The 27785-nt window shown below is 36.7% G+C and overlaps 18 non-coding genes across 18 annotated transcripts; all 18 read left to right on the top strand.

Moving 5' to 3' along the window:
* The first annotated feature begins 203 nt into the window (after positions 1-203).
* Positions 204-275, top strand: TRNAA-UGC (transfer RNA alanine (anticodon UGC)). Its single transcript has one exon. It is a non-coding gene; the product is annotated as a tRNA-Ala (tRNA).
* Positions 276-3861: 3586 nt separating this feature from the next.
* Positions 3862-3933, top strand: TRNAA-UGC (transfer RNA alanine (anticodon UGC)). Its single transcript has one exon. It is a non-coding gene; the product is annotated as a tRNA-Ala (tRNA).
* Positions 3934-4784: 851 nt separating this feature from the next.
* On the top strand, positions 4785-4856 carry TRNAA-UGC (transfer RNA alanine (anticodon UGC)). Its single transcript has one exon. It is a non-coding gene; the product is annotated as a tRNA-Ala (tRNA).
* A 1762-nt stretch (positions 4857-6618) lies between these two features.
* TRNAA-UGC (transfer RNA alanine (anticodon UGC)) lies at positions 6619-6690 on the top strand. The gene has a single exon. It is a non-coding gene; the product is annotated as a tRNA-Ala (tRNA).
* Positions 6691-8246: 1556 nt separating this feature from the next.
* Positions 8247-8318, top strand: TRNAA-UGC (transfer RNA alanine (anticodon UGC)). Its single transcript has one exon. It is a non-coding gene; the product is annotated as a tRNA-Ala (tRNA).
* A 1763-nt stretch (positions 8319-10081) lies between these two features.
* On the top strand, positions 10082-10153 carry TRNAA-UGC (transfer RNA alanine (anticodon UGC)). The gene has a single exon. It is a non-coding gene; the product is annotated as a tRNA-Ala (tRNA).
* Positions 10154-11901: 1748 nt separating this feature from the next.
* Positions 11902-11973, top strand: TRNAA-UGC (transfer RNA alanine (anticodon UGC)). Its single transcript has one exon. It is a non-coding gene; the product is annotated as a tRNA-Ala (tRNA).
* Positions 11974-12824: 851 nt separating this feature from the next.
* On the top strand, positions 12825-12896 carry TRNAA-UGC (transfer RNA alanine (anticodon UGC)). Its single transcript has one exon. It is a non-coding gene; the product is annotated as a tRNA-Ala (tRNA).
* Positions 12897-13747: 851 nt separating this feature from the next.
* Positions 13748-13819, top strand: TRNAA-UGC (transfer RNA alanine (anticodon UGC)). Its single transcript has one exon. It is a non-coding gene; the product is annotated as a tRNA-Ala (tRNA).
* Positions 13820-14671: 852 nt separating this feature from the next.
* Positions 14672-14743, top strand: TRNAA-UGC (transfer RNA alanine (anticodon UGC)). The gene has a single exon. It is a non-coding gene; the product is annotated as a tRNA-Ala (tRNA).
* An 851-nt stretch (positions 14744-15594) lies between these two features.
* Positions 15595-15666, top strand: TRNAA-UGC (transfer RNA alanine (anticodon UGC)). The gene has a single exon. It is a non-coding gene; the product is annotated as a tRNA-Ala (tRNA).
* Positions 15667-16516: 850 nt separating this feature from the next.
* On the top strand, positions 16517-16588 carry TRNAA-UGC (transfer RNA alanine (anticodon UGC)). Its single transcript has one exon. It is a non-coding gene; the product is annotated as a tRNA-Ala (tRNA).
* Positions 16589-18349: 1761 nt separating this feature from the next.
* Positions 18350-18421, top strand: TRNAA-UGC (transfer RNA alanine (anticodon UGC)). The gene has a single exon. It is a non-coding gene; the product is annotated as a tRNA-Ala (tRNA).
* A 2678-nt stretch (positions 18422-21099) lies between these two features.
* TRNAA-UGC (transfer RNA alanine (anticodon UGC)) lies at positions 21100-21171 on the top strand. The gene has a single exon. It is a non-coding gene; the product is annotated as a tRNA-Ala (tRNA).
* A 1749-nt stretch (positions 21172-22920) lies between these two features.
* TRNAA-UGC (transfer RNA alanine (anticodon UGC)) lies at positions 22921-22992 on the top strand. The gene has a single exon. It is a non-coding gene; the product is annotated as a tRNA-Ala (tRNA).
* A 1749-nt stretch (positions 22993-24741) lies between these two features.
* Positions 24742-24813, top strand: TRNAA-UGC (transfer RNA alanine (anticodon UGC)). Its single transcript has one exon. It is a non-coding gene; the product is annotated as a tRNA-Ala (tRNA).
* Positions 24814-26565: 1752 nt separating this feature from the next.
* On the top strand, positions 26566-26635 carry TRNAA-UGC (transfer RNA alanine (anticodon UGC)). The gene has a single exon. It is a non-coding gene; the product is annotated as a tRNA-Ala (tRNA).
* An 852-nt stretch (positions 26636-27487) lies between these two features.
* Positions 27488-27559, top strand: TRNAA-UGC (transfer RNA alanine (anticodon UGC)). The gene has a single exon. It is a non-coding gene; the product is annotated as a tRNA-Ala (tRNA).
* Positions 27560-27785: the final 226 nt, after the last annotated feature.

Genomic DNA, 27785 nt, shown 5'->3' with positions numbered 1-27785 from the left:
GATGGAGAACTTTAAGAGCATTCCAATGTTTGGAATGGGCATCTCCTTGCATTCTCATCAGCCATGAAAACCATAAAGTCCTTGAAGTCAAGCATGGTAATACTTCCATCCTCTAAGATGTCTCTAATAACACTGAAAAGTAGTAAATTTCTAGTGAAAAGTAAAGCTGCAATCACTTTTGTATAAAAATATAGCAGCTCATAGGGGATGTAGCTCAGTGGTAGAGCGCATGCTTTGCATGTATGAGGCCCAGGGTTCAATCCCCGGCATCTCCATGTTTTGCAAAATGCAGCTTTTTACCATATGTAAACTCTCTAGAAGAGCCACAGATAACAAGCAATCCAATAAAAGTACTCTACAGCAACAGTCAAAGTTGAATACAAATCATAAAAAATTAATCAAATATGATTATATTCAACATCGTCTTCATACCATTTTTCAAAGTAAAGTTCCCATTGAATGCCTATAGCCATTCGCCTACACTGAGGGAAAACATATGGTAAGTAGGAAATAGATTTTTTATTTTCAGTGGGAACTGAAGGCGACTACCTGAGCAAAGTTTAATAAAAGAGCGAGACAAATAATATAGTAAAACTAATTGATTAAGATTGAGAGAAAAGTTCAAACACTTTGTGAACAAAAAGAGGATGGACAAGGGCTTGGAGGGCAAGCACTTAATGAAATTTCAAAGAATGGAATGATGACAACATATCAACTCTAGATAGATTGTCTGGTGAAGCATTAGTTAGCTATGCCCAAGAGGCAGTCATAGCATGCATCCTTTGTGCCCTTCTACTAAATTCTGACACTGATGACCAACAGAATGTAAGAAAGCCCTCTATTTAGCAAAACTTGATCAATATCTACACCATTCATTAGTAAAAGTAGGGGATTCTGATGATAAACCAGTCTCTGATGGAGAACTTTAAGAGCATTCCAATGTTCGGAATGGGCATCTCCTTGCATTCTCATCAGCAATGAAAACCATAAAGTCCTTGAAGTCAAGCATGGTATAATGGTTATACTTCCATCCTCTAAGATGTCCCTAATAACACTGAAAAGTAGTAAATCTCTAGTGAAATGTAAAGCTGCAATCACTTTTGCATAAGAAAATAGCAGCTCTAAGGGGATGTAGCTCAGTGCTTTGCATGTAGGAGGCCCCGGGTTCAATCCCAGGCATCTCCATGTTTTGCAAAATACAGCTTTTTACCATATGTAAACTCTCTAGAAGAGCCACAGATAACAAGCAAACCAATAAAAGTAATCTACAGCAATAGTCAAAGTTGAATACAAATCATAAAAAATCAATCAAATATGATTATTTTCAACATCTTCTTCATACCATTTTTCAAAGTAAAGTTCCCATTGATTGCCTATTGCCATTCTCATACACTGAGGGAAAACATATGGAAAGTAGGAAATATTTTTTTTTTATTTTCTGTGGGAACTGAAGGCGACTACCTGAGCAAAGTTTAATAAAAGAGCGAGACAAATAATATAGTAAAACTAATTGATTAAGATTGAGAGACATATTCAAACACTTTGTGAACAAAAAGAGGATGGACATGGGCTTGGAGGGCAAGCACTTAATGAAATTTCAAAGCATGGATTGATGACAACATATCAACTGTAGCTAGATTGTCTGGTGAAGCATTAGCTAGCTAGCCCAAGAGGCAGTAATAGCATGCATCCTTTGTGCTCTTCTACTAAGTTCTGACACTGATGACCAACAGAATGTAAGAAAGCCCTCTAGTTAGCAAAACTTGATCAATATCCACACCATTCATTAGTAAAAGTAGGGGATTCTGATGATAAACCATTCTCTGATGGAGAACTTTAAGAGCATTCCAATGTTCAGAATGGGCATCTACTTGCATTCTCATCAGCAATGAAAACCATAAAGTCCTTGAAGTCAAGCATGGTATAATGGTTATACTTCCATCCTCTAAGATGTCCCTAATAACACTGAAAAGTAGTAAATCTCTAGTGAAATGTAAAGCTGCAATCACTTGTGCATAAAAATATAGCATCTCATAGGGGATGTAGCTCGGTGGTAGAGTACATATATGAGGACAAGGGTTCAATCCCCGGCATCTCCATGTTTTGCAAAATGCAGCTTTTTACCATATGTAAACTCTCTAGAAGAGCCACAGATAACAAGCAATCCAATAAAAGTACTCTACAGCAACAGTCAAAGTTGAATACAGATCATAAAAAATCAATCGAATATGATTATATTCAACATCGTCTTCATACCATTTTTCAAAGTAAAGTTCCCATTGAATGCCTATAGCCATTCTCCTACACTGAGGGAAAACATATGGTAAGTAGGAAATAGATTTTTTATTTTCAGTGGGAACTGAAGGCGACTACCTGAGCAAAGTTTAATAAAAGAGCGAGACAAATAATATAGTAAAACTAATTGATTAAGATTGAGAGACAAGTTCAAACACTTTGTGAACAAAAAGAGGATGGACAAGGGCTTGGAGGGCAAGCACTTAATATAATTTCAAAGCTTGGAATGATAACAACATATCAACTCTACATAGATTGTCTGGTGAAGCATTAGTTAGCAATGCCCAAGAGGCAGTCATAGCATGCATCCCTTGTGCCCTTCTACTAAATTCTGACACTGATGACCAACAGAATGTAAGAAAGCCCTCTATTTAGCAAAACTTGATCAATATCTACACCATTCATTAGTAAAAGTAGGGGATTCTGATGATAAACCAGTCTCTGATGGAGAACTTTAAGAGCATTCCAATGTTCGGAATGGGCATCTCCTTGCATTCTCATCAGCAATGAAAACCATAAAGTCCTTGAAGTCAAACATGGTATAATGGTTATACTTCCATCCTCTAAGATGTCCCTAATAACACTGAAAAGTAGTAAATCTCTAGTGAAATGTAAAGCTGCAATCACTTTTGCATAAGAAAATAGCAGCTCTAAGGGGATGTAGCTCAGTGCTTTGCATGTAGGAGGCCCCGGGTTCAATCCCAGGCATCTCCATGTTTTGCAAAATACAGCTTTTTACCATATGTAAACTCTCTAGAAGAGCCACAGATAACAAGCAAACCAATAAAAGTAATCTACAGCAATAGTCAAAGTTGAATACAAATCATAAAAAATCAATCAAATATGATTATATTCAACATCATCTTCATACCATTTTTCAAAGTAAAGTTCCCATTGAATGCCTATTGCCATTCTCCTACACTGAGGGAAAACATATGGAAAGTAGGGAATATTTTTTTTTATTTTCAGTGGGAACTGAAGGCGACTACCTGAGCAAAGTTTAATAAAAGAGTGAGACAAATAATATAGTAAAACTAATTGATTAAGATTGAGAGACAAGTTCAAACACTTTGTGAACAGAAAGAGGATGGACAAGGGCTTGGAGGGCAAGCACTTAATGAAATTTCAAAGCATGGAATTATGACAACATATCAACTCTAGATAGATTGTCTGGTGAAGCATTAGTTAGCAATGCCCAAGAGGCAGTCATAGCATGCATCCTTTGTGCCCTTCTACTAAGTTCTGACACTGATGACCAAACAGAATGTAAGAATGCCCTCTAGTTAGCAAAACTTGATCAATATCTACACCATTCATTAGTAAAAGTAGGGGATTCTGATGATAAACCAGTCTCTGATGGAGAACTTTAAGAGCATTCCAAAGTTTGGAATGGGCATCTCCTTGCATTCTCATCAGCCATGAAAACCATAAAGTCCTTGAAGTCAAGCATGGTATAATGGTAATACTTCCATCCTCTAAGATGTCTCTAATAACACTGAAAAGTAGTAAATTTCTAGTGAAAAGTAAAGCTGCAATCACTTTTGTATAAAAATATAGCAGCTCATAGGGGATGTAGCTCAGTGGTAGAGCGCATGCTTTGCATGTATGAGGCCCAGGGTTCAATCCCCGGCATCTCCATGTTTTGCAAAATGCAGCTTTTTACCATATGTAAACTCTCTAGAAGAGCCACAGATAACAAGCAATCCAATAAAAGTACTCTACAGCAACAGTCAAAGTTGATTACAAATCATAAAAAATTAATCAAATATGATTATATTCAACATCGTCTTCATACCATTTTTCAAAGTAAAGTTCCCATTGAATGCCTATAGCCATTCTCCTACACTGAGGGAAAACATATGGTAAGTAGGAAATAGATTTTTTATTTTCAGTGGGAACTGAAGGCGACTACCTGAGCAAAGTTTAATAAAAGAGCGAGACAAATAATATAGTAAAACTAATTGATTAAGATTGAGAGACAAGTTTAAACACTTTGTGAACAAAAAGAGGATGGACAAGGGCTTGGAGGGCAAGCACTTAATGAAATTTCAAAGCATGGAATGATGACAACATATCAATTCTAGATAGATTGTCTGGTGAAGCATTAGTTAGCAATGCCCAAGAGGCTGTCATAGCATGCATCCTTTGTGCCCTTCTACTAAATTCTGACACTGATGACCAACAGAATGTAAGAAAGCCCTCTAGTTAGCAAAACTTGATCAATATCTACACCATTCATTAGTAAAAGTAGGGGATTCTGATGATAAACCAGTCTCTGATGGAGAACTTTAAGAGAATTCCAATGTTCGGAATGGGCATCTCCTTGCATTCTCATCAGCCATGAAAACCATAAAGTCCTTGAAGTCAAGCATGGTATAATGGTTATACTTCCATCCTCTAAGATGTCCCTAATAACACAGAAAAGTAGTAAATCTCTAGTGAAATGTAAAGCTGCAATCACTTTTGTATTAAAAATATAGCAGCTCATAGCGGATGTAGCTCAGTGGTAGAGCGCATGCTTTGCATGTATGAGGCCCTGGGTTCAATCCCCGGCATCCCCATATTTTGCAAAATACAGCTTTTTCCCATATGTAAACTCTGTAGAAAAGTCACAGATAACAAGCAATCCAATAAAAGTACTCTACAGCAATTGTCAAAGTTGAATACAAATCATAAAATATCAATCAAATATGATTATATTCAACATCGTCTTCATACCATTTTTCAAAGTAAAGTTCCCATTGAATGCCTATTGCCATTCTCCTACACTGAGGGAAATCATATGGTAAGTAGGAAATAGATTTTTTATTTTCAGTGGGAACTGTTGGTGACTACCTGAGCAAAGTTTAATAAAAGAGCGAGACAAATAATATAGTAAAACTAATTGATTAAGATTGAGAGACATATTCAAACACTTTGTGAACAAAAAGAGGATGGACATGGGCTTGGAGGGCAAGCACTTAATGAAATTTCAAAGCATGGATTGATGACAACATATCAACTGTAGCTAGATTGTCTGGTGAAGCATTAGCTAGCTAGCCCAAGAGGCAGTAATAGCATGCATCCTTTGTGCTCTTCTACTAAATTCTGACACTGACGACCAACAGAATGTAAGAAAGCCCTCTATTTAGCAAAACTTGATCAATATCTACACCATTCATTAGTAAAAGTAGGGGATTCTGATGATAAACCAGTCTCTGATGGAGAACTTTAAGAGAATTCCAATGTTCGGAATGGGCATCTCCTTGCATTCTCATCAGCAATGAAAACCATAAAGTCCTTGAAGTCAAGCATGGTATAATGGTTATACTTCCATCCTCTAAGATGTCCCTAATAACACTGAAAAGTAGTAAATCTCTAGTGAAATGTAAAGCTGCAATCACTTTTGCATAAGAAAATAGCAGCTCTAAGGGGATGTAGCTCAGTGCTTTGCATGTAGGAGGCCCCGGGTTCAATCCCAGGCATCTCCATGTTTTGCAAAATACAGCTTTTTACCATATGTAAACTCTCTAGAAGAGCCACAGATAACAAGCAAACCAATAAAAGTAATCTACAGCAATAGTCAAAGTTGAATACAAATCATAAAAAATCAATCAAATATGATTATTTTCAACATCTTCTTCATACCATTTTTCAAAGTAAAGTTCCCATTGAATGCCTATTGCCATTCTCCTACACTGAGGGAAAACATATGGAAAGTAGGAAATATTTTTTTTTTATTTTCTGTGGGAACTGAAGGCGACTACCTGAGCAAAGTTTAATAAAAGAGCGAGACAAATAATATAGTAAAACTAATTGATTAAGATTGAGAGACAAGTTCAAACACTTTGTGAACAGAAAGAGGAAGGACAAGGGCTTGGAGGGCAAGCCCTTAATGAAATTTCAAAGCATGGAATGATGACAACATATCAACTCTAGATAGATTGTCTGGTGAAGCATTAGTTAGCAATGCCCAAGAGGCAGTCATAGCATGCATCCTTTGTGCCCTTCTACTAAATTCTGACACTGATGACCAAACAGAATGTAAGAATGCCCTCTAGTTAGCAAAACTTGATCAATATCTATACCATTAATTAGTAAAAGTAGGGGATTCTGATGATAAACCAGTCTCTGATGGAGAACTTTAAGAGCATTCCAATGTTTGGAATGGGCATCTCCTTGCATTCTCATCAGCCATGAAAACCATAAAGTCCTTGAAGTCAAGCATGGTATAATGGTTATACTTCCATCCTCTAAGATGTCCCTAATAACACTGAAAAGTAGTAAATCTCTAGTGAAATGTAAAGCTGTAATCACTTGTGCATAAAAATATAGCAGCTCATAGGGGATGTAGCTCAGTGGTAGAGCGGATGTTTTGCATGTATGAGGCCCTGGGTTCAATCCCCGGCATCTCCATGTTTTGCAAAATACAGCTTTTTACCATAAGTAAACTCTGTAGAAGAGTCACAGATAACAAGCAATCCAATAAAAGTACTCTACAGCAATTGTCAAAGTTGAAAACAAATCATAAAATATCAATCAAATATGATTATATTCAACATCGTCTTCATACCATTTTTCAAAGTAAAGTTCCCATTGAATGCCTATTGCCATTCTCCTACACTGAGGGAAATCATATGGTAAGTAGGAAATAGATTTTTTATTTTCAGTGGGAACTGAAGGTGACTACCTGAGCAAAGTTTAATAAAAGAGCGAGACAAATAATATAGTAAAACTAATTGATTAAGATTGAGAGACATATTCAAACACTTTGTGAACAAAAAGAGGATGGACATGGGCTTGGAGGGCAAGCACTTAATGAAATTTCAAAGCATGGATTGATAACAACATATCAACTGTAGCTAGATTGTCTGGTGAAGCATTAGCTAGCTAGCCCAAGAGGCAGTAATAGCATGTATCCTTTGTGCTCTTCTACTAAGTTCAAGCATGGTATAATGGTTATACTTCCATCCTCTAAGATGTCCCTAATAACACTGAAAAGTAGTAAATCTCTAGTGAAATGTAAAGCTGTAATCACTTGTGCATAAAAATATAGCATCTCATAGGGGATGTAGCTCGGTGGTAGAGTGCATATATGAGGACAAGGGTTCAATCCCCGGCATCTCCATGTTTTGCAAAATGCAGCTTTTTACCATATGTAAACTCTCTAGAAGAGCCACAGATAACAAGCAATCCAATAAAAGTACTCTACAGCAACAGTCAAAGTTGAATACAAATCATAAAAAATCAATCAAATATGATTATATTCAACATCATCTTCATACCATTTTTCAAAGTAAAGTTCCCATTGAATGCCTATTGCCATTCTCCTACACTGAGGGAAAACATATGGAAAGTAGGGAATATTTTTTTTTATTTTCAGTGGGAACTGAAGGCGACTACCTGAGCAAAGTTTAATAAAAGAGTGAGACAAATAATATAGTAAAACTAATTGATTAAGATTGAGAGACAAGTTCAAACACTTTGTGAACAGAAAGAGGATGGACAAGGGCTTGGAGGGCAAGCACTTAATGAAATTTCAAAGCATGGAATTATGACAACATATCAACTCTAGATAGATTGTCTGGTGAAGCATTAGTTAGCAATGCCCAAGAGGCAGTCATAGCATGCATCCTTTGTGCCCTTCTACTAAGTTCTGACACTGATGACCAAACAGAATGTAAGAATGCCCTCTAGTTAGCAAAACTTGATCAATATCTACACCATTCATTAGTAAAAGTAGGGGATTCTGATGATAAACCAGTCTCTGATGGAGAACTTTAAGAGCATTCCAATGTTTGGAATGGGCATCTCCTTGCATTCTCATCAGCCATGAAAACCATAAAGTCCTTGAAGTCAAGCATGGTAATACTTCCATCCTCTAAGATGTCTCTAATAACACTGAAAAGTAGTAAATTTCTAGTGAAAAGTAAAGCTGCAATCACTTTTGTATAAAAATATAGCAGCTCATAGGGGATGTAGCTCAGTGGTAGAGCGCATGCTTTGCATGTATGAGGCCCAGGGTTCAATCCCCGGCATCTCCATGTTTTGCAAAATGCAGCTTTTTACCATATGTAAACTCTCTAGAAGAGCCACAGATAACAAGCAATCCAATAAAAGTACTCTACAGCAACAGTCAAAGTTGAATACAGATCATAAAAAATCAATCGAATATGATTATATTCAACATCGTCTTCATACCATTTTTCAAAGTAAAGTTCCCATTGAATGCCTATAGCCATTCTCCTACACTGAGGGAAAACATATGGTAAGTAGGAAATAGATTTTTTATTTTCAGTGGGAACTGAAGGCGACTACCTGAGCAAAGTTTAATAAAAGAGCGAGACAAATAATATAGTAAAACTAATTGATTAAGATTGAGAGACAAGTTCAAACACTTTGTGAACAAAAAGAGGATGGACAAGGGCTTGGAGGGCAAGCACTTAATATAATTTCAAAGCTTGGAATGATAACAACATATCAACTCTACATAGATTGTCTGGTGAAGCATTAGTTAGCAATGCCCAAGAGGCAGTCATAGCATGCATCCCTTGTGCCCTTCTACTAAATTCTGACACTGATGACCAAACAGAATGTAAGAAAGCCCTCTAGTTAGCAAAACTTGATCAATATCTCCACCATTCATTAGTAAAAGTAGGGGATTCTGATGATAAACCAGTCTCTGATGGAGAACTTTAAGAGCATTCCAATGTTCGGAATGGGCATCTCCTTGCATTCTCATCAGCCATGAAAACCATAAAGTCCTTGAAGTCAAGCATGGTCTAATGGTTATACTTCCATAATCTAAGATGTCCCTAATAACACTGAAAAGTAGTAAATCTCTAGTGAAATGTAAAGCTGCAATCACTTTTGCATAAGAAAATAGCAGCTCTAAGGGGATGTAGCTCAGTGCTTTGCATGTAGGAGGCCCCGGGTTCAATCCCAGGCATCTCCATGTTTTGCAAAATACAGCTTTTTACCATATGTAAACTCTCTAGAAGAGACACAGATAACAAGCAAACCAATAAAAGTAATCTACAGCAATAGTCAAAGTTGAATACAAATCATAAAAAATCAATCAAATATGATTATTTTCAACATCTTCTTCATAGCATTTTTCAAAGTAAAGTTCCCATTGAATGCCTATTGCCATTCTCATACACTGAGGGAAAACATATGGAAAGTAGGGAATATTTTTTTTTATTTTCAGTGGGAACTGAAGGCGACTACCTGAGCAAAGTTTAATAAAAGAGTGAGACAAATAATATAGTAAAACTAATTGATTAAGATTGAGAGACAAGTTCAAACACTTTGTGAACAGAAAGAGGATGGACAAGGGCTTGGAGGGCAAGCGCTTAATGAAATTTTAAAGCATGGAATGATGACAACATATCAACTCTAGATAGATTGTCTGGTGAAGCATTAGTTAGCAATGCACAAGAGGCAGTCATAGCATGCATCCTTTGTGCCCTTCTACTAAATTCTGACACTGATGACCAATCAGAATGTACGAATGCCCTCTAGTTAGCAAAACTTGATCAATATCTACACCATTCATTAGTAAAAGTAGGGGATTCTGATGATAAACCAGTCTCTGATGGAGAACTTTAAGAGCATTCCAATGTTTGGAATGGGCATCTCCTTGCATTCTCATCAGCCATGAATACCATAAAGTCCTTGAAGTCAAGCATGGTATAATGGTTATACTTCCATCCTGTAAGATGTCCCTAATAACACTGAAAAGTAGTAAATCTCTAGTGAAATGTAAAGCTGCAATCACTTTTGTATAAAAATATAGCAGCTCATAGGGGATGTAGCTCAGTGGTAGAGCGCATGCTTTGCATGTATGAGGCCCCGGGTTCAATCCCCGGCATCTCCATGTTTTGCAAAATGCAGCTTTTTACCATATGTAAACTCTGTAGAAGAGTCACAGATAACAAGCAATCCAATAAAAGTATTCTACAGCAATTGTCAAAGTTGAATACAAATCATAAAAAATCAATCCAATATGATTATATTCAACATCGTCTTCATACCATTTTTCAAAGTAAAGTTCCCATTGAATGCCTATTGCCATTCTCCTACACTGAGGGAAATCATATGGTAAGTAGGAAATAGATTTTTTATTTCCAGTGGGAACTGAAGGCGATTACCTGAGCAAAGTTTAATAAAAGAGCGAGACAAATAATATAGTAAAACTAATTGATTAAGATTGAGAGACATATTCAAACACTTTGTGAACAAAAAGAGGATGGACATGGGCTTGGAGGGCAAGCACTTAATGAAATTTCAAAGCATGGATTGATGACAACATATCAACTGTAGCTAGATTGTCTGGTGAAGCATTAGCTAGCTAGCCCAAGAGGCAGTAATAGCATGCATCCTTTGTGCTCTTCTACTAAGTTCTGACACTGATGACCAAACAGAATGTAAGAAAGCCCTCTAGTTAGCAAAACTTGATCAATATCCACACCATTCATTAGTAAAAGTAGGGGATTCTGATGATAAACCATTCTCTGATGGAGAACTTTAAGAGCATTCCAATGTTCGGAATTCTCATCAGCAATGAAAACCATAAAGTCCTTGAAGTCAAGCATGGTATAATGGTTATACTTCCATCCTCTAAGATGTCCCTAATAACACTGAAAAGTAGTAAATCTCTAGTGAAATGTAAAGCTGCAATCACTTGTGCATAAATATATAGCATCTCATAGGGGATGTAGCACGGTGGTAGAGTGCGTATATGAGGACAAGGGTTCAATCCCCGGCATCTCCATGTTTTGCAAAATGCAGCTTTTTACCATATGTAAACTCTCTAGAAGAGCCACAGATAACAAGCAATCCAATAAAAGTACTCTACAGCAACAGTCAAAGTTGAATACAAATCATAAAAAATCAATCAAATATGATTATATTCAACATCGTCTTCATACCATTTTTCAAAGTAAAGTTCCCATTGAATGCCTATAGCCATTCTCCTACACTGAGGGAAAACATATGGTAAGTAGGAAATAGATTTTTTATTTTCAGTGGGAACTGAAGGCGACTACCAGAGCAAAGTTTAATAAAAGAGCTAGACAAATAATATAGTAAAACTAATTGATTAAGAATGAGAGACAAGTTCAAACACTTTGTGAACAACAAGAGGATGGACAAGGGCTTGGAGGGCAAGCACTTAATGAAATTTCAAAGCTTAGAATGATGACAACATATCAACTCTACATAGATTGTCTGGTGAAGCATTAGTTAGCAATGCCCAAGAGACAGTCATAGCATGCATCCCTTGTGCCCTTCTACTAAATTCTGACACTGATGACCAAACAGAATGTAAGAAAGCCCTCTAGTTAGCAAAACTTGATCAATATCTACAACATTCATTAGTAAAAGTAGGGGATTCTGATGATAAACCAGTCTCTGATGGAGAACTTTAAGAGCATTCCAATGTTTGGAATGGGCATCTCCTTGCATTCTCATCAGCCATGAAAACCATAAAGTCCTTGAAGTCAAGCATGGTATAATGGTTATACTTCCATCCTCTAAGATGTCCCTAATAACACTGAAAAGTAGTAAATCTCTAGTGAAATGTAAAGCTGCAATCACTTTTGTATAAAAATATAGCAGCTCATAGGGGATGTAGCTCAGTGGTAGAGCGCATGCTTTGCATGTATGAGGCCCCGGGTTCAATCCCCGGCATCTCCATGTTTTGCAAAATGCAGCTTTTTACCATATGTAAACTCTGTAGAAGAGTCACAGATAACAAGCAATCCAATAAAAGTATTCTACAGCAATTGTCAAAGTTGAATACAAATCATAAAAAATCAATCCAATATGATTATATTCAACATCGTCTTCATACCATTTTTCAAAGTAAAGTTCCCATTGAATGCCTATTGCCATTCTCCTACACTGAGGGAAATCATATGGTAAGTAGGAAATAGATTTTTTATTTTCAGTGGGAACTGAAGGCGACTACCTGAGCAAAGTTTAATAAAAGAGCGAGACAAATAATATAGTAAAACTAATTGATTAAGATTGAGAGACAAGTTCAAACACTTTGTGAACAAAAAGAGGATGGACAAGGGCTTGGAGCGCAAGCACTTAATGAAATTTCAAAGTATGGAATGATGACAACATATCAACTCTAGATAGATTGTCTGGTGAAGCATTAGTTAGCAATGCCCAAGAGGCAGTCATAGCATGCATCCCTTGTGCCCTTCTGCTAAATTCTGACACTGATGACCAAATAGAATGTAAGAAAGCCCTCTAGTTAGCAAAACTTGATCAATATCTCCACCATTCATTATTAAAAGTAAGGGATTCTGATGATAAACCAGTCTCTGATGGAGAACTTTAAGAGCATTCCAATGTTCAGAATGGGCATCTCCTTGCATTCTCATCAGCCAAGAAAACCATAAAGTCCTTGAAGTCAAGAATGGTATAATGGTTATACTTCCATCCTCTAAGATGTCCCTAATAACACTGAAAAGTAGTAAATCTCTAGTGAAATGTAAAGCTGCAATCACTTTTGTATAAAAATATAGCAGCTCATAGGGGATGTAGCTCAGTGGTAGAGCGCATGCTTTGCATGTATGAGACCCCGGGTTCAATCCCCGGCATCTCCATGTTTTGCAAAATGCAGCTTTTTACCAAATGTAAACTCTCTAGAAGAGCCACAGATAACAAGCAATCCAATAAAAGTACTCGACACCGACAGTCAAAGTTGAATACAAATCATAAAAAATCAATCAAATATGATTATATTCAACATCGTCTTCATACCATTTTTCAAAGTAAAGTTCCCATTGAATGCCTATAGCCATTCTCCTACACTGAGGGAAAACATATTGTAAGTAGGAAATAGATTTTTTATTTTCAGTGGGAACTGAAGGCGACTACCTGAGCAAAGTTTAATAAAAGAGCGAGACAAATAATATAGTAAAACTAATTGATTAAGATTGAGAGACAAGTTTAAACACTTTGTGAACAAAAAGAGGATGGACAAGGGCTTGGAGGGCAAGCACTTAATGAAATTTCAAAGCATGGAATGATGACAACATATCAACTCTAGATAGATTGTCTGGTGAAGCATTAGTTAGCAATGCCCAAGAGGCAATCATAGCATGCATCCTTTGTGCCCTTCTACTAAATTCTGACACTGATGACCAACAGAATGTAAGAAAGCCCTCTAGTTAGCAAAACTTGATCAATATCTACACCATTCATTAGTAAAAGTAGGGGATTCTGATGATAAACCAGTCTCTGATGGAGAACTTTAAGAGCATTCCAATGTTTGGAATGGGCATCTCCTTGCATTCTCATCAGCCATGAAAACCATAAAGTCCTTGAAGTCAAGCATGGTATAATGGTTATACTTCCATCCTCTAAGATGTCCCTAATAACACTGAAAAGTAGTAAATCTCTAGTGAAATGTAAAGCTGCAATCACTTTTGTATAAAAATATAAAGAAATCATAGGGGATGTAGCTCAGTGGTAGAGCGCATGCTTTGCATGTATGAGGCCCCGGGTTCAATCCCCGGCATCTCCATGTTTTGCAAAATGCAGCTTTTTACCATATGTAAACTCTGTAGAAGAGTCACAGATAACAAGCAATCCAATAAAAGTATTCTACAGCAATTGTCAAAGTTGAATACAAATCATAAAAAAATCAATCCAATATGATTATATTCAACATCGTCTTCATACCATTTTTCAAAGTAAAGTTCCCATTGAATGCCTATTGCCATTCTCCTACACTGAGGGAAATCATATGGTAAGTAGGAAATAGATTTTTTATTTTCAGTGGGAACTGAAGGCGACTACCTGAGCAAAGTTTAATAAAAGAGCGAGACAAATAATATAGTAAAACTAATTGATTAAGATTGAGAGACAAGTTCAAACACTTTGTGAACAAAAAGAGGATGGACAAGGGCTTGGAGGGCAAGCACTTAATGAAATTTCAAAGTATGGAATGATGACAACATATCAACTCTAGATAGATTGTCTGGTGAAGCATTAGTTAGCAATGCCCAAGAGGCAGTCATAGCATGCATCCCTTGTGCCCTTCTACTAAATTCTGACACTGATGACCAAACAGAATGTAAGAAAGCCCTCTAGTTAGCAAAACTTGATCAATATCTCCACCATTCATTATTAAAAGTAAGGGATTCTGATGATAAACCAGTCTCTGATGGAGAACTTTAAGAGCATTCCAATGTTCGGAATGGGCATCTCCTTGCATTCTCATCAGCCAAGAAAACCATAAAGTCCTTGAAGTCAAGCATGGTATAATGGTTATACTTCCATCCTCTAAGATGTCCCTAATAACACTGAAAAGTAGTAAATCTCTAGTGAAATGTAAAGCTGCAATCACTTTTGTATAAAAATATAGCAGCTCATAGGGGATGTAGCTCAGTGGTAGAGCGCATGCTTTGCATGTATGAGGCCCCGGGTTCAATCCCTGGCATCTCCATGTTTTGCAAAATGCAGCTTTTTACCAAATGTAAACTCTCTAGAAGAGCCACAGATAACAAGCAATCCAATAAAAGTACTCGACACCAACAGTCAAAGTTGAATACAAATCATAAAAAATCAATCAAATATGATTATTTTCAACATCGTCTTCATACCATTTTTCAAAGTAAAGTTCCCATTGAATGCCTATAGCCATTCTCCTACACTGAGGGAAAACATATGGTAAGTAGGAAATAGATTTTTTATTTTCTGTGGGAACTGAAGGCGACTACCAGAGCAAAGTTTAATAAAAGAGCGAGACAAATAATATAGTAAAACTAATTGATTAAGAATGAGAGACAAGTTCAAACACTTTGTGAACAAAAAGAGGATGGACAAAGGCTTGGAGGGCAAGCACTTAATGAAATTTCAAAGCTTAGAATGATGACAACATATCAACTCTACATAGATTGTCTGGTGAAGCATTAGTTAGCAATGCCCAAGAGACAGTCATAGCATGCATCCCTTGTGCCCTTCTACTAAATTCTGACACTGATGACCAAACAGAATGTAAGAAAGCCCTCTAGTTAGCAAAACTTGATCAATATCTACACCATTCATTATTAAAAGTAAGGGATTCTGATGATAAACCAGTCTCTGATGGAGAACTTTAAGAGCATTCCAATGTTCGGAATGGGCATCTCCTTGCATTCTCATCAGCCATGAAAACCATAAAGTCCTTGAAGTCAAGCATGGTATAATGGTTATACTTCCATCCTCTAAGATGTCCCTAATAACACTGAAAAGTAGTAAATCTCTAGTGAAATGTAAAGCTGCATTCACTTTTGTATAAAAATATAGCAGCTCATAGGGGATGTAGCTCAGTGGTAGAGCACATGCTTTGCATGTATGAGACCCCGGGTTCAATCCCCGGCATCTCCATGTTTTGCAAAATGCAGCTTTTTACCAAATGTAAACTCTCTAGAAGAGCCACAGATAACAAGCAATCCAATAAAAGTACTCGACACCAACAGTCAAAGTTGAATACAAATCATAAAAAATCAATCAAATATGATTATATTCAACATCGTCTTCATACCATTTTTCAAAGTAAAGTTCCCATTGAATGCCTATAGCCATTCTCCTACACTGAGGGAAAACATATTGTAAGTAGGAAATAGATTTTTTATTTTCAGTGGGAACTGAAGGCGACTACCTGAGCAAAGTTTAATAAAAGAGCGAGACAAATAATATAGTAAAACTAATTGATTAAGATTGAGAGACAAGTTTAAACACTTTGTGAACAAAAAGAGGATGGACAAGGGCTTGGAGGGCAAGCACTTAATGAAATTTCAAAGCATGGAATGATGACAACATAACAACTCTAGATAGATTGTCTGGTGAAGCATTAGTTAGCAATGCCCAAGAGGCAATCATAGCATGCATCCTTTGTGCCCTTCTACTAAATTCTGACACTGATGACCAACAGAATGTAAGAAAGCCCTCTAGTTAGCAAAACTTGATCAATATCTACACCATTCATTAGTAAAAGTAGGGGATTCTGATGATAAACCAGTCTCTGATGGAGAACTTTAAGAGCATTCCAATGTTTGGAATGGGCATCTCCTTGCATTCTCATCAGCCATGAAAACCATAAAGTCCTTGAAGTCAAGCATGGTATAATGGTTATACTTCCATCCTCTAAGATGTCCCTAATAACACTGAAAAGTAGTAAATCTCTAGTGAAATGTAAAGCTGCAATCACTTTTGTATAAAAATATAGCAGCTCATAGGGGATGTAGCTCAGTGGTAGAGCACATGCTTTGCATGTATGAGACCCTGGGTTCAATCCCCGGCATCTCCATGTTTTGCAAAATGCAGCTTTTTACCAAATGTAAACTCTCTAGAAGAGCCACAGATAACAAGCAATCCAATAAAAGTACTCGACACCAACAGTCAAAGTTGAATACAAATCATAAAAAATCAATCAAATATGATTATATTCAACATCGTCTTCATACCATTTTTCAAAGTAAAGTTCCCATTGAATGCCTATAGCCATTCTCCTACACTGAGGGAAAACATATTGTAAGTAGGAAATAGATTTTTTATTTTCAGTGGGAACTGAAGGCGACTACCTGAGCAAAGTTTAATAAAAGAGCGAGACAAATAATATAGTAAAACTAATTGATTAAGATTGAGAGACAAGTTCAAACACTTTGTGAACAAAAAGAGGATGGACAAGGGCTTGGAGGGCAAGCACTTAATGAAATTTCAAAGCATGGAATGATGACAACATATCAACTCTAGATAGATTGTCTGGTGAAGCATTAGTTAGCAATGCCCAAGAGGCAATCATAGCATGCATCCTTTGTGCCCTTCTACTAAATTCTGACACTGATGACCAACAGAATGTAAGAAAGCCCTCTAGTTAGCAAAACTTGATCAATATCTACACCATTCATTAGTAAAAGTAGGGGATTCTGATAATAAACCAGTCTCTGATGGAGAACTTTAAGAGCATTCCAATGTTTGGAATGGGCATCTCCTTGCATTCTCATCAGCCATGAAAACCATAAAGTCCTTGAAGTCAAGCATGGTATAATGGTTATACTTCCATCCTCTAAGATGTCCCTAATAACACTGAAAAGTAGTAAATCTCTAGTGAAATGTAAAGCTGCAATCACTTTTGCATAAGAAAATAGCAGCTCTAAGGGGAAGTAGCTCAGTGCTTTGCATGTAGGAGGCCCCGGGTTCAATCCCAGGCATCTCCATGTTTTGCAAAATACAGCTTTTTACCATATGTAAACTCTCTAGAAGAGCCACAGATAACAAACAATCCAATAAAAGTACTCGACAGCAACAGTCAAAGTTGAATACAAATCATAAAAAATCAATCAAATATGATTATATTCAACATCGTCTTCATACCATTTTTCAAAGTAAAGTTCCCATTGAATGCCTATAGCCATTCTCCTACACTGAGGGAAAACATATGGTAAGTAGGAAATAGATTTTTTATTTTCAGTGGGAACTGAAGGCGACTACCTGAGCAAAGTTTAATAAAAGAGCGAGACAAATAATATAGTAAAACTAATTGATTAAGATTGAGAGACAAGTTCAAACACTTTGTGAACAGAAAGAGGATGGACAAGGGCTTGGAGGGCAAGCACTTAATGAAATTTCAAAGCATGGAATGATGACAACATATCAACTCTAGATAGATTGTCTGGTGAAGCATTAGTTAGCAATGCCCAAGAGGCAATCATAGCATGCATCCTTTGTGCCCTTCTACTAAATTCTGACACTGATGACCAAACAGAATGTAAGAATGCCCTCTAGATAGCAAAACTTGATCAATATCTACACCATTCATTAGTAAAAGTAGGGGATTCTGATGATAAACCAGTCTCTGATGGAGAACTTTAAGAACATTCCAATGTTTGGAATGGGCATCTCCTTGCATTCTCATCAGCCATGAAAACCATAAAGTCCTTGAAGTCAAGCATGGTATAATGGTTATACTTCCATCCTCTAAGATGTCTCTAATAACACTGAAAAGTAGTAAATTTCTAGTGAAAAGTAAAGCTGCAATCACTTTTGTATAAACATATAGCAGCTCATAGGGGATGTAGCTCAGTGGTAGAGCGCATGCTTTGCATGTATGAGGCCCCGGGTTCAATCCCCGGCATCTCCATGTTTTGCAAAATGCAGCTTTTTACCATATGTAAACTCTCTAGACGAGCCACAGATAACAAACAATCCAATAAAAGTACTCGACAGCAACAGTCAAAGTTGAATACAAATCATAAAAAATCAATCAAATATGATTATATTCAACATCTTCTTCATACCATTTTTCAAAGTAAAGTTCCCATTGAATGCCTATTGCCATTCTCCTACACTGAGGGAAAACATATGGAAAGTAGGAAATATTTTTTTTTTATTTTCTGTGGGAACTGAAGGCGACTACCTGAGCAAAGTTTAATAAAAGAGCGAGACAAATAATATAGTAAAACTAATTGATTAAGATTGAGAGACATATTCAAACACTTTGTGAACAAAAAGAGGATGGACATGGGCTTGGAGGGCAAGCACTTAATGAAATTTCAAAGCATGGATTGATGACAACATATCAACTGTAGCTAGACTGTCTGGTGAAGCATTAGCTAGCTAGCCCAAGAGGCAGTAATAGCATGCATCCTTTGTGCACTTCTACTAAGTTCTGACACTGATGACCAAACAGAATGTAAGAAAGCCCTCTAGTTAGCAAAACTTGATCAATATCCACACCATTCATTAGTAAAAGTAGGGGATTCTGATGATAAACCATTCTCTGATGGAGAACTTTAAGAGCATTCCAATGTTCGGAATGGGCATCTACTTGCATTCTCATCAGCAATGAAAACCATAAAGTCCTTGAAGTCAAGCATGGTATAATGGTTATACTTCCATCCTCTAAGATGTCCCTAATAACACTGAAAAGTAGTAAACCTCTAGTGAAAAGTAAAGCTGCAATCACTTGTGCATAAAAATATAGCATCTCATAGGTGATGTAGCTCGGTGGTAGAGTGCATATATGAGGACAAGGGTTCAATCCCCGGCATCTCCATGTTTTGCAAAATGCAGCTTTTTACCATATGTAAACTCTCTAGAAGAGCCACAGATAACAAGCAATCCAATAAAAGTACTCTACAGCAACAGTCAAAGTTGAATACAAATCATAAAAAATCAATCAAATATGATTATATTCAACATTGTCTTCATACCATTTTTCAAAGTAAAGTTCCCATTGAATGCCTATAGCCATTCTCCTACACTGAGGGAAAACATATGGTAAGTAGGAAATAGATTTTTTATTTTCAGTGGGAACTGAAGGCGACTACCTGAGTAAAGTTTAATAAAAGAGTGAGACAAATAATATAGTAAAACTAATTGATTAAGATTGAGAGACAAGTTCAAACACTTTGTGAACAAAAAGAGGATGGACAAGGGCTTGGAGGGCAAGCACTTAATGAAATTTCAAAGCTTGGAATGATGACAACATATCAACTCTACATAGATTGTCTGGTGAAGCATTAGTTAGCAATGCCCAAGAGGCAGTCATAGCATGCATCCCTTGTGCCCTTCTACTGAATTCTGACACTGATGACCAAACAGAATGTAAGAAAGCCCTCTAGTTAGCAAAACTTGATCAATATCTCCACAATTCATTAGTAAAAGTAGGGGATTCTGATGATAAACCAGTCTCTGATGGAGAACTTTAAGAGCAATAAAATGTTCAGAATGGGCATCTCCTTGCATTCTCATCAGCCATGAAAACCATAAAGTCCTTGAAGTCAAGCATGGTATAATGGTTATACTTCCATCCTCTAAGATGTCCCTAATAACACTGAAAAGTAGTAAATCTCTAGTGAAATGTAAAGCTGCAATCACTTTTGCATAAGAAAATAGCAGCTCTAAGGGGATGTAGCTCAGTGCTTTGCATGTAGGAGGCCCTGGGTTCAATCCCAGGCATCTCCATGTTTTGCAAAATACAGCTTTTTACCAAATGTAAACTCTCTAGAAGAGACACAGATAACAAGCAAACCAATAAAAGTAATCTACAGCAATAGTCAAAGTTGAATACAAATCATAAAAAATCAATCAAATATGATTATTTTCAACATCTTCTTCATACCATTTTTCAAAGTAAAGTTCCCATTGAATGCCTATTGCCATTCTCCTACACTGAGGGAAAACATATGGAAAGTAGGGAATAGTTTTTTTTATTTTCAGTGGGAACTGAAGGCGACTACCTGAGCAAAGTTTAATAAAAGAGCGAGACAAATAATATAGTAAAACTAATTGATTAAGATTGATAGACAAGTTCAAACACTTTGTGAACAAAAAGAGGATGGACAAGGGCTTGGAGGGCAAGCACTTAATGAAATTTCAAAGTATGGAATGATGACAACATATTAACTCTAGATAGATTGTCTGGTGAAGCATTAGTTAGCAATGCCCAAGAGGCAGTCATAGCAAGCATCCTTTGTGCCCTTCTACTAAATTCTGACACTGATGACCAAACAGAATGTAAGAAAGCCCTCTAGTTAGCAAAACTTGATCAATATCTCCACCATTCATTATTAAAAGTAAGGGATTCTGATGATAAACCAGTCTCTGATGGAGAACTTTAAGAGCATTCCAATGTTCGGAATGGGCATCTCCTTGCATTCTCATCAGCCAAGAAAACCATAAAGTCCTTGAAGTCAAGCATGGTATAATGGTTATACTTCCATCCTCTAAGATGTCCCTAATAACACTGAAAAGTAGTAAATCTCTAGTGAATGTAAAGCTGCAATCACTTTTGTATTAAAAATATAGCAGGTCATAGGGGATGTAGCTCAGTGGTAGATCACATGCTTTGCATGTATGAGGCCCTGGGTTCAATACCCGGCTTCTCCATGTTTTGCAAAATACAGCTTTTTACCATATGTAAACTCTGTAGAAGAGTCACAGATAACAAGCAATCCAATAAAAGTACTCTACAGCAATTGTCAAAGTTGAATACAAATCATAAAATATCAATCAAATATGATTATATTCAACATCGTCTTCATACCATTTTTCAAAGTAAAGTTCCCATTGAATGCCTATTGCCATTCTCCTACACTGAGGGAAATCATATGGTAAGTAGGAAATAGATTTTTTATTTTCAGTGGGAACTGAAGGTGACTACCTGAGCAAAGTTTAATAAAAGAGCGAGACAAATAATATAGTAAAACTAATTGATTAAGATTGAGAGACATATTCAAACACTTTGTGAACAAAAAGAGGATGGACATGGGCTTGGAGGGCAAGCACTTAATGAAATTTCAAAGCATGGATTGATGACAACATATCAACTGTAGCTAGATTGTCTGGTGAAGCATTAGCTAGCTAGCCCAAGAGGCAGTAATAGCATGCATCCTTTGTGCTCTTCTACTAAGTTCTGACACTGATGACCAAACAGAATGTAAGAAAGCCCTCTAGTTAGCAAAACTTGATCAATATCCACACCATTCATTAGTAAAAGTAGGGGATTCTGATGATAAACCATTTTCTGATGGAGAACTTTAAGAGCATTCCAATGTTCGGAATTCTCTTCAGAAATGAAAACCATAAAGTCCTTGAAGTCAAGCATGGTATAATGGTTATACTTCCATCCTCTAAGATGTCCCTAATAACACTGAAAAGTAGTAAATCTCTAGTGAAATGTAAAGCTGCAATCACTTGTGCATAAAAATATAGCATCTCATAGGGGATGTAGCTCGGTGGTAGAGTGCATATATGAGGACAAGGGTTCAATCCCCGGCATCTCCATGTTTTGCAAAATGAAGCTTTTTACCATATGTAAACTCTCTAGAAGAGCCACAGATAACAAGCAATCCAATAAAAGTACTCTACAGCAACAGTCAAAGTTGAATACAGATCATAAAAAATCAATCAAATATGATTATATTCAACATCGTCTTCATACCATTTTTCAAAGTTAGGTTCCCATTGAATGCCTGTAGCCATTCTCCTACACTGAGGGAAAACATATGGTAAGTAGGAAATAGATTTTTTATTTTCAGTGGGAACTGAAGGCGACTACCTGAGCAAAGTTTAATAAAAGAGCGAGACAAATAATATAGTAAAACTAATTGATTAAGATTGAGAGACAAGTTCAAACACTTTGTGAACAAAAAGAGGATGGACAAGGGCTTGGAGGGCAAGCACTTAATGACATTTCAAAGCTTGGAATGATAACAACATATCAACTCTAGATAGATTGTCTGGTGAAGCATTAGTTAGCAATGCCCAAGAGGCAGTCATAGCATGCATCCCTTGTGCCCTTCTACTAAATTCTGACACTAATGACCAAACAGAATGTAAGAAAGCCCTCTAGTTAGCAAAACTTGATCAATATCTCCACCATTCATTAGTAAAAGTAAGGGATTCTGATGATAAACCAGTCTCTGATGGAGAACTTTAAGAGCATTCCAATGTTCAGAATGGGCATCTCCTTGCATTCTCATCAGCCATGAAAACCATAAAGTCCTTGAAGTCAAGCATGGTATAATGGTTATACTTCCATCCTCTAAGATGTCCCTAATAACACTGAAAAGTAGTTAATCTCTAGTGAAATGTAAAGCTGCAATCACTTTTGTTTTAAAAAGATAGCAGCTCATAGGGGATGTAGCTCAGTGGTAGAGCACATGCTTTGCATGTATGAGGCCCTGGGTTCAATCCCTGGCATCTCCATGTTTTGCAAAATACAGCTTTTTACCATATGTAAACTCTGTAGAAGAGTCACAGATAACAAGCAATCCAATAAAAGTACTCTACAGCAATTGTCAAAGTTGAATACAAATCATAAAATATCAATCAAATATGATTATATTCAACATCGTCTTCATACCATTTTTCAAAGTAAAGTTCCCATTGAATGCCTATTGCCATTCTCCTACACTGAGGGAAATCATATGGTAAGTAGGAAATAGATTTTTTATTTTCAGTGGGAACTGAAGGTGACTACCTGAGCAAAGTTTAATAAAAGAGCGAGACAAATAATATAGTAAAACTAATTGATTAAGATTGAGAGACATATTCAAACACTTTGTGAACAAAAAGAGGATGGACATGGGCTTGGAGGGCAAGCACTTAATGAAATTTCAAAGCATGGATTGATGACAACATATCAACTGTAGCTAGATTGTCTGGTGAAGCATTAGCTAGCTAGCCCAAGAGGCAGTAATAGCATGCATCCTTTGTGCTCTTCTACTAAGTTCTGACACTGATGTCCAAACAGAATGTAAGAAAGCCCTCTAGTTAGCAAAACTTGATCAATATCCACACCATTCATTAGTAAAAGTAGGGGATTCTGATGATAAACCATTCTCTGATGGAGAACTTTAAGAGCATTCCAATGTTCGGAATTCTCATCAGCAATGAAAACCATAAAGTCCTTGAAGTCAAGCATGGTATAATGGTTATACTTCCATCCTCTAAGATGTCCCTTATAACACTGAAAAGTAGTAACTCTCTAGTGAAATGTAAAGCTGCAATCACTTGTGCATAAAAATATAGCATCTCATAGGGGATGTAGCTCGGTGGTAGAGTGCATATATGAGGACAAGGGTTCAATCCCCGGCATCTCCATGTTTTGCAAAATGCAGCTTTTTACCATATGTAAACTCTCTAGAAGAGCCACAGATAACAAGCAATCCAATAAAAGAACTCTACAGCAACAGTCAAAGTTGAATACAGATCATAAAAAATCAATCAAATATGATTATATTCAACATCGTCTTCATACCATTTTTCAAAGTAAGGTTCCCATTGAATGCCTATAGCCATTCTCCTACACTGAGGGAAAACATATGGTAAGTAGGAAATAGATTTTTTATTTTCAGTGGGAACTGAAGGCGACTACCTGAGCAAAGTTTAATAAAAGAGCGAGACAAATAATATAGTAAAACTAATTGATTAAGATTGAGAGACAAGTTCAAACACTTTGTGAACAAAAAGAGGATGGACAAGGGCTTGGAGGGCAAGCACTTAATGAAATTTCAAAGCTTGGAATGATAACAACATATCAACTCTAGATAGATTGTCTGGTGAAGCATTAGTTAGCAATGCCCAAGAGGCAGTCATAGCATGCATCCCTTGTGCCCTTCTACTAAACTCTGACACTGATGACCAAACAGAATGTAAGAAAGCCCTCTAGTTAGCAAAACTTTATCAATATCTCCACCATTCATTAGTAAAAGTAAGGGATTCTGATGATAAACCAGTCTCTGATGGAGAACTTTAAGAGCATTCCAATGTTCGGAATGGGCATCTCCTTGCATTCTCATCAGCCATGAAAACCATAAAGTCCTTTAAGTCAAGCATGGTATAATGGTTATACTTCCATCCTCTAAGATGTCCCTAATAACACTGAAAAGTAGTAAATCTCTAGTGAAATGTAAAGCTGCAATCACATTTGTATTAAAAATATAGCAGCTCATAGGGGATGTAGCTCAGTGGTAGAGCACATGCTTTGCATGTATGAGGCCCTGGGTTCAATCCCTGGCATCTCCATGTTTTGCAAAATACAGCTTTTTACCATATGTAAACTCTGTAGAAGAGTCACAGATAACAAGCAATCCAATAAAAGTACTCTACAGCAATTGTCAAAGTTGAATACAAATCATAAAATATCAATCAAATATGATTATATTCAACATCGTCTTCATACCATTTTTCAAAGTAAAGTTCCCATTGAATGCCTATTGCCATTCTCCTACACTGAGGGAAATCATATGGTAAGTAGGAAATAGATTTTTTATTTTCAGTGGGAACTGAAGGTGACTACCTGAGCAAAGTTTAATAAAAGAGCGAGACAAACAATATAGTAAAACTAATTGATTAAGATTGAGAGACATATTCAAACACTTTGTGAACAAAAAGAGGATGGACATGGGTTTGGAGGGCAAGCACTTAATGAAATTTCAAAGCATGGATTGATGACAACATATCAACTGTAGCTGGATTGTCTGGTGAAGCATTAGCTAGCTAGCCCAAGAGGCAGTAATAGCATGCATCCTTTGTGCTCTTCTACTAAGTTCTGACACTGATGACCAAACAGAATGTAAGAAAGCCCTCTAGTTAGCAAAACTTGATCAATATCCACACCATTCATTAGTAAAAGTAGGGGATTCTGATGATAAACCATTCTCTGATGGAGAACTTTAAGAGCATTCCAATGTTCGGAATTCTCATCAGCAATGAAAACCATAAAGTCCTTGAAGTCAAGCATGGTATAATGGTTATACTTCCATCCTCTAAGATGTCCCTTATAACACTGAAAAGTAGTAACTCTCTAGTGAAATGTAAAGCTGCAATCACTTGTGCATAAAAATATAGCATCTCATAGGGGATGTAGCTCGGTGGTTGAGTGCATATATGAGGACAAGGGTTCAATCCCCGGCATCTCCATGTTTTGCAAAATGCAGCTTTTTACCATATGTAAACTCTCTAGCAGAGCCACAGATAACAAGCAATCCAATAAAAGTACTCTACAGCAACAGTCAAAGTTGAATACAGATCATAAAAAATCAATCAAATATGATTATATTCAACATCGTCTTCATACCATTTTTCAAAGTAAGGTTCCCATTGAATGCCTATAGCCATTCTCCTACACTAAGGGAAAACATATGGTAAGTAGGAAATAGATTTTTTATTTTCAGTGGGAACTGAAGGCGACTACCTGAGCAAAGTTTAATAAAAGAGCGAGACAAATAATATAGTAAAACTAATTGTTTAAGATTGAGAGACAAGTTCAAACACTTTGTGAACAAAAAGAGGATGGACAAGGGCTTGGAGGGCAAGCACTTAATGAAATTTCAAAGCTTTGAATGATGAAAAACATATCAACTCTACATAGATTGTCTGGTGAAGCATTAGTTAGCAATGCCCAAGAGGCAATCATAGCATGCATCCCTTGTGCCCTTCTACTAAATTCTGACACTGATGACCAAACAGAAGGTAAGAAAGCCCTCTAGTTAGCAAAACTTGATCAATATCTACACCATTCATTAGTAAAAGTAATTGATTCTGATGATAAACCAGTCTCTGATGGAGATCTTTAAGAGCATTCCAATGCTCGGAATGGGCATCTCCTTGCATTCTCATCAGCCATGAAAACCATAAAGTCCTTGAAGTCAAGCATGGTATAATGGTTATACTTCCATCCTCTAAGATGTCCCTAATAACACTGAAAAGTAGTAAATCTCTAGTGAAATGTAAAGCTGCAATCACTTTTGTATTAAAAATATAGCAGCTCATTGTGGATGTAGCTCAGTGGTAGAGCGCATGCTTTGCATGTATGAGGCCCTGGGTTCAATCCCTGGCATATCCATGTTTTGCAAAATACAGCTTTTTACCATATGTAAACTCTGTAGAAGAGTCACAGATAACAAGCAATCCAATAAAAGTACTCTACAGCAATTGTAAAAGTTGAATACAAATCATAAAATATCAATCAAATATGATTATATTCAACATCGTCTTCATACCATTTTTCAAAGTAAAGTTCCCATTGAATGCCTATAGCCATTCTCCTACACTGAGGGAAAACATATGGAAAGTAGGGAATAGTTTTTTTTATTTTCAGTGGGAACTGAAGGCGACTACCTCAGCAAAGTTTAATAAAAGAGTGAGACAAATGATATAGTAAAACTAATTGATTAAGATTGAGAGACAAGTTCAAACACTATGTGAACAGAAAGAGGATGGACATGGGCTTGGAGGGCAAGCACTTAATGAAATTTCAAAGCATGAAATGATGACAACATATCAACTCTAGATAGATTGTCTGGTGAAGCATTAGTTAGCAATGCCCAAGAGGCAGTCATAGCATGCATCCTTTGTGCCCTTCTACTAAATTCTGACACTGATGACCAAACAGAATGTAAGAATGCCCTCTAGTTAGCAAAACTTGATCAATATCTACACCATTCATTAGTAAAAGTAGGGGATTCTGATGATAAACCAGTCTCTGATGGAGAACTTTAAGAGCATTCCAATGTTTGGAATGGGCATCTCCTTGCATTCTCATCAGCCATGAAAACCATAAAGTCCTTGAAGTCAAGCATGGTATAATGGTAATACTTCCATCCTCTAAGATGTCTCTAATAACACTGAAAAGTAGTAAATTTCTAGTGAAAAGTAAAGCTGCAATCACTTTTGTATAAAAATGTAGCAGCTCATAGGGGATGTAGCTCAGTGGTAGAGCGCATGCTTTGCATGTATGAGGCCCCGGATTCAATCCCCGGCATCTCCATGTTTTGCAAAATGCAGCTTTTTACCATATGTAAACTCTCTAGAAGAGCCACAGATAACAAGCAATCCAATAAATGTACTCTACAGCAACAGTCAAAGTTGAATACAAATCATAAAAAATCAATCAAATATGATTATTTTCAACATCTTCTTCATACCATTTTTCAAAGTAAAGTTCCCATTGAATGCCTATTGCCATTCTCCTACACTGAGGGAAAACATATGGA

This window comes from Taudactylus pleione, unplaced genomic scaffold (assembly GCF_031769625.1).
Source record: "Taudactylus pleione unplaced genomic scaffold, aTauple2 ptg000070l, whole genome shotgun sequence".
Taxonomy (NCBI): domain Eukaryota; kingdom Metazoa; phylum Chordata; class Amphibia; order Anura; family Myobatrachidae; genus Taudactylus; species Taudactylus pleione.
The sequence above is the reverse complement of the archived record's forward strand: the minus strand, read 5'-3'. Positions and strand labels throughout refer to the sequence as shown.